The sequence below is a fragment of the Kogia breviceps genome, chromosome X (genome assembly GCF_026419965.1).
Source record: "Kogia breviceps isolate mKogBre1 chromosome X, mKogBre1 haplotype 1, whole genome shotgun sequence".
Lineage (NCBI taxonomy): Eukaryota > Metazoa > Chordata > Mammalia > Artiodactyla > Physeteridae > Kogia > Kogia breviceps.
In genome coordinates, this window is record NC_081330.1 from 25913177 (window position 1) to 25919176 (window position 6000).

Here is a 6000-nt window from a genome sequence, read left to right on the forward strand (position 1 = left end):
GAGGTGGCCCACAGTGAGGGAAGTGAAAATGTTGGACCTACCTTGTTTTAAAATAGAGAAAGGGATTCAAAGGCTTAAGGAGATTGGAATGTTAGAATGGATTAATTATTTAAGATCTACAGACCACATCCACTGACAGTGGGGAGATCTCTTTCACTGGCAAAGAAGACTCATCAGGATTTATAGGCTCAGGGTACCCAGTTTCATCAGGGTACCCAGTTTCATCTTAATTAGTAAAGATCGAACATTAGAATGTTAGAATGGATTAATTATTTAAGATCTTAATTATTTAAGATCTACTTCTGGAGGGTCCAGAAGACATACCTTTAACCAATGCTGCCAGAAACAAACTTTTGAGGGAAGCCTGAGCATCCCTCAGAAGATGAGAAGACCTCTGTGACTGTTCTTCTCTATAGGCCAAAACTTATAGTGGGAACTGCAGCCACTGAATTGGGGAACCTAAATGCAATGGGAGTAATTGGATCCCAGTTGGCAGGGGTAAAGTGGTGGCATTCAATAGCCACAGGCAAGGAGGGCATGGTTACCATAATGGACAGCAGAGTCAAAGCAGCAATCAGAATAGTCTGAGTCATACAGACCTATGAAGTTGGCTAATTATGCTATTCCTAGAAGTAAAAGAAATAGGAAGCCTAGTAAATTCTTACTTGATCTGTATAAGCAGAAAAGTTCTAGGTCAAGTGGAAAAAGTCTAAACTGAATCACAAAAACAGAGTCACAGCCCCTCAATCAATTCCTAGACTTGAGAGAGTTTATAGGCCCAGAAACCCCCATGAATGGAGGGGAGTCTGGGTCCCAATGAAGAAGGACTCTGATACACTATCAAAAAATGTATACTGTTGGGCTTCCCTGGTGGCGCAGTGGTTGGGAGTCCTCCTGCCGATGCAGGGGACACGGGTTCGTGCCCCGGTCCGGGAAGATCCCACATGCTGCGGAGCGGCTGGGCCCGTGAGCCATGGCCGTTGAGCCTGCCCGTTCAGAGCCTGTGCTCTGCAGCGGCAGGGGCCACGGCAGTGAGAGGCCTGCATGCCGCAAAAAAAAAAAAAAAAAAAGAAAAGAAAAAATTGTATACTATTAATCTTTTCCCCAGCCTTCCCCAAAGGGACCTACTCCTTTTAGCAGGGTAACTGTGAATTAGGGAAAAGAAAATAATCAGACCTTTCAGGGACTACTGGACTACTGACTCTGAACTGACACTAATTCCAGAAGACATAAAATGTCACCATGTTCCACCAGAGTAGGTGTTTATGAAGGTCAGGTGATCAATGGAGTTTTAGCTCAGGTCCAACTCACAGTGGGCCCAGTGGGTCCCTGAACCATCTTGTGGTTATTTCCCCAGTTCTGGAATCCATAATTGTAATATATATACTTAGCAGCTGACAGAATCCCCACAATGGTTCCTTGAACTGTGGAGTGAGGGCTATTATGGTAGTAGAAATCAAGTGGAAGCCACTAGACTGTCCCTACCAAGGAAAATAGTAAAAAAAAAAAAACAAAAAAACAAAAACAAAAACAAAAAAACTCCTAGAGGGATCTAAAAGATTAGTGACACCATCATTGGGAAACTGAAGGTGGTAGTTTCCACCACATCTCCATTCAACTCACCTATTTGTCCTATGCAGAAGACAGATCAATCTTGATAAATGACAGTGGATTATCATAAGTTAACCAGATGGGGACTTCAATTTCAGATGCTGTACCAGATATGGTTTCATTGCCTGAGCAAATTAACACATTCCCTGGTACCTGGTATATAGCTATTGATCTGGTTTTCTCCATCCCTATCAATAAGACTCACCAGAAGCAGTTTCCCTTCAGCTGGAAAGGCCAGCAGTACACTGTCACTATCCTACCTCAGGGGTATATCAACTCTCCAACCCTATGTCATAATTTAGTTTGTACAGATCTTGATCATCTTTCCCTTCCAAAAGATATCATACTGGTCCATTCCATTAGTGATACTGTGTTGATTAGACCTATTGAGTGAGAAGTAACAACTACTCTAGACTTATTTGTAAGATATTTGGGTGTAAGAGTAAATCATAAAAAAAGTTCAGAGGCTTTCTACCTCAGTGAAATTTTTAGGGGTCCAGTGGTATGGGGCATGTTGAGATATCCTTTCTAAGATGAAGGATAAGTTGTTGTATCTGGCTCTTCCTACAATGAAAAAGGAGGCACAACACCTACTAGGCTGCTTTGGATTTTGGAGGCAACATATTCTTCATTTGGGTGTGTTGTTCTGGACGATTTACCACATAACCTGAAAAGCTGCTATTTTTTAAGTGGGGCCCAGAACAAGAGAAGGCTCTGTAACAGGTCCAGGTTGTCATGCAAGCTGCTCTGCCACTTGGGCCATATGATCCTGCCCCAATGGTACTTGAAGTATCAATGGCAGATAAGGATGCTATTTGGAGCCTTTGACAAGCCCCTATATGTAAAGCATCAGCCCTTAGGATTTTGGAGCAAATCCCTGCCATCCTCAGCAGATAATTACTTTCCTTTTGAGAAACAGCTCTTGGTCTGCCACTGGGCCTTAGTAGAGATTGAACACTTAACCATGGGCCATCAAGTTACCATGCAACCTGAGCTACCCATCACAAATTCCATGTTATCTGACTCACAAAGCCATAAAGTTGGGTGTGCACAGCAGTACTCTATCATCAAATGGAAGTGGTATGTACACAATCAAGCCCAAGCAGGCCATGACGGCACAAGTAAGTTACATGAAGAAGTATCCAAATGCCCATGGTCACCACTCCTGCCACACTGCCTTGTCTCTCTAAGCCCACATCTATGGAATTTCCTATGATTTGCTGACAGAGAAAGTGAAGTCTCAGGTTTACAGATGGTTCTACAGGATATACAGGCACCATCCAAAGTGGGCAGCTATAGCACTACAGCCTCTTTCTGGGACATCCCTAAAGGACAGTGGTGAAGGTAAATCTTCCCAGTGTGTGGAACTTCAAGACCACCACCTGGTTTTACACTTTGCTTGGAAGGACAAATGGCCAAATATGGAATTATATACCAATTCATGGGTTGTGGCCAACGGTTACACTGGATGTTCAGGAACTTGGGAGAAGACTGGAAAATTGATAACAAAGAAATTTGGGGAAGAGGTATGTGGACAGATGCCTCTGAATAGACAAAACATGTGATGAGACTTTTGTCCAATGTGAATGCTCACAAAAGGCTGACCTCAGCAGAGGAGAATTTTAATAATCAAGTGGATAGGATGACCCATTCTGTACATGCCAGTCAGCCTCTCTCCTCAATCACCCCTGCTATTGTCCAATGGCCTCATGAATTAAGTGTCCAAGGTAGAAAGGATTAAGATTATACACAGGCTCAGCAACATGCACTTTCACTCACCAAGGATAACCTGGCTATGGCCACCAGTGAGTGTCCAATCTGCCTGCAGCAGAGACCAACACTGAGTTCCTGATATGGCACCATTACCGAGGGTGATTAGCTAGCTATCTGGTGGCAGGCTGATTACATTGCACTGCTTCCATCATGGAACGGACAGCATTTTGTTCTTACTGGCAGAAATACTCTGAATATGGAGATTTTCCTTCCTTGCCAGCAATACTTCTGCCAAAACTACCATCCATGGATTTACAGAATGCCTTATCCACTGTCATAGTATTCTGCACAGCATTGCTTCTGATCAAGGAACTCACTTCATAGCAAAAGAAGTATGGCAACAGGCCCATATTCATGGAATTCAATGGTCTTGTCATGTTCCCCATGATCCAAAGCAGCTGGCTTGACAGAATTGTGGAATGACCTTTTGAAGATTCAGTTACAGTGCCAGCTGGGTTGCAATACCTTGGAGGGCTGGGACAAGGTTCTCCAGAAGGCTGTATATGCTCTGAATGAATGGTCAGTATGTTGTGCTGTTTCTCTGACAGGATTAATGGGTTCAGGAATCAAGGGGTAGAAATGGGAATGGCGTCACTCACTATTACCCCTAGTGACCCATCAGCAATATATTTGCTTCCTGTTTTTGTGACCCTATGCTCTGCTGGCCTAGAGGTCTTACTTCTAGAGGGAAAAATCCTTCCACCAGGAGACACAACAATGATTCTATTAAACTGGAAGTTAAGGCTGTCACACAGCCACTTGGGCTCCTCATGCCTCTGAATCAACAGGAAAAGAAGGGAGTTACTGTGCTGGCTGGGGTGATGGACCTCAACTACCAAGGGGGAAACTGGATTACTACTCCACAATGGAGGTAAAGAAGAATGTGTGGAACACATAAGATCCCTTAGGGTGTCTCTTAATATCACCATGCCTTGTGATTAAGGTCAGTGGAAAACCACAACTCAATCCAGGCACTAACATCCACTGGGATAAACCACTAACATCCCAGACCTTTCAGGAATAAGGGTTTGGGTCACACCAGGTAAAGAACCATAATCAGCTGAAGTTCTTCCTGAAGGCAAAGGGAACATAGAATGAGTAGTGGAAAAGGTAGTTATAAATACCAGCTATGATCATGAGACCAGTTACAGAAACAAGGACTGTAATTGTAATGAGTATTCTTCTTTATTTTATTTTGTTATGGATATATTTGTGTGTGTGTGTATCAAATATCTTTGTTTTCTTTCTTCTCTTACTCCTTTACCATGTAACATAAGATGTATCATTAATTTTATATCATAGTATTGTTAATTTTACATCACAATATTTAAGTTATGGGATATTGAAGAGAAGAGTAAACATCACTCAAGGACTTTACCTCCTATTCTGGGGAAGCGGTTAGTGCATTTTTTATTGTATGCAGGAGAGTTGTATAATGTTAGAGTTATGACCTTGTTATTTATATGGAGATTAAGTATGGTTTAAGGAGGTGTGCATGAATGCCAAGTTGACAAGGGATAGAACTGTGATGGCTAACTTTTTGTGTCAACTTGACTGAGCAAAGGGATACTCACACATCTGGTTAAATATTGTTTCTAGGTATGTCTATAGGGTGTTTTTGGAAGAGATTAGGATTTGAATTGAGGAACAGAGTAAAGCACATTGCCCTCCCCAATGTAGATGGGCATTATCCAATCCACTGAGGGCCTGAATAGGACAAAAAGGCAGAGGAAGGTTGAATTCTCTCTTCCTGCCTGACTGCATGAGCTGAGATATCAGTCTTTTCCTGCCCTTGGACTGGGATTTATATAATCAGCACTGCTGGTTTTCAACCCTTAGGACTAGGATTGGAATTTATAGCACTCACTTTCCTGGGACTCTGGCTTGCAGACAGCAGATTGTGAGACTTTTCTCAGCCTCCACAATCTCATGAATCAATTCCTTATAATAAATCTCATTATATATATATATATTTGTATTTTATATCATAAATATGTACACATATTATATATATATATAAATATGAAAAATTATGATAGGAAAATATATAAGATATATGTAATATATAAAATTATATATTTAATATATACATATATATAAACTATTATTGGTCAAGTTTTTCTGGAGAACCCTGACTAATATAATGGCTGCTCTGTGTTGTTCCTTATATTTGAGCAAAAAGAAGAGCAAAGTGAGAGGAGCCAGCACAATTTCAAACTGGAAAGTCATTTAGAGATGATTCAGATTATCCTCTACATTTGATAGATGAGAAAGCTAAACTCTATATAGGTGAAGGGACAGGCCCAAAGAAGACAAGATGGGGGGGGGATATAAGCCAGACATATTGACATACAGTTCAATAGTCTTTTACTTTACATTATTTGACAAGAAAAATACTAATGCTAATGATGATGTTATATGTTAGCCTAAATCTATTGTGTATTTCATAGGTTTTTTTGCTCCTATTACCTTCTTTAAAGAAAAAGAAGAAAATTGGATCTAAATTGTACATTTTGCTAATTATCTCTAAGGTGCCTAACTTTACAGGTGCTGAATATGTTATATAATGAAGGTGATTAATAGAATTTAAGAATGTATGATTCCAACTCATGTTGA

General features: G+C 40.9%; 1 pseudogene; it reads left to right on the forward strand.

Annotated features, from left to right (window-relative positions):
* Nucleotides 1-4550, forward strand: part of LOC131748026 (uncharacterized) — a 30362-nt pseudogene extending 25812 nt beyond the window's left edge.
* The last annotated feature ends 1450 nt before the right edge of the window (nucleotides 4551-6000 follow it).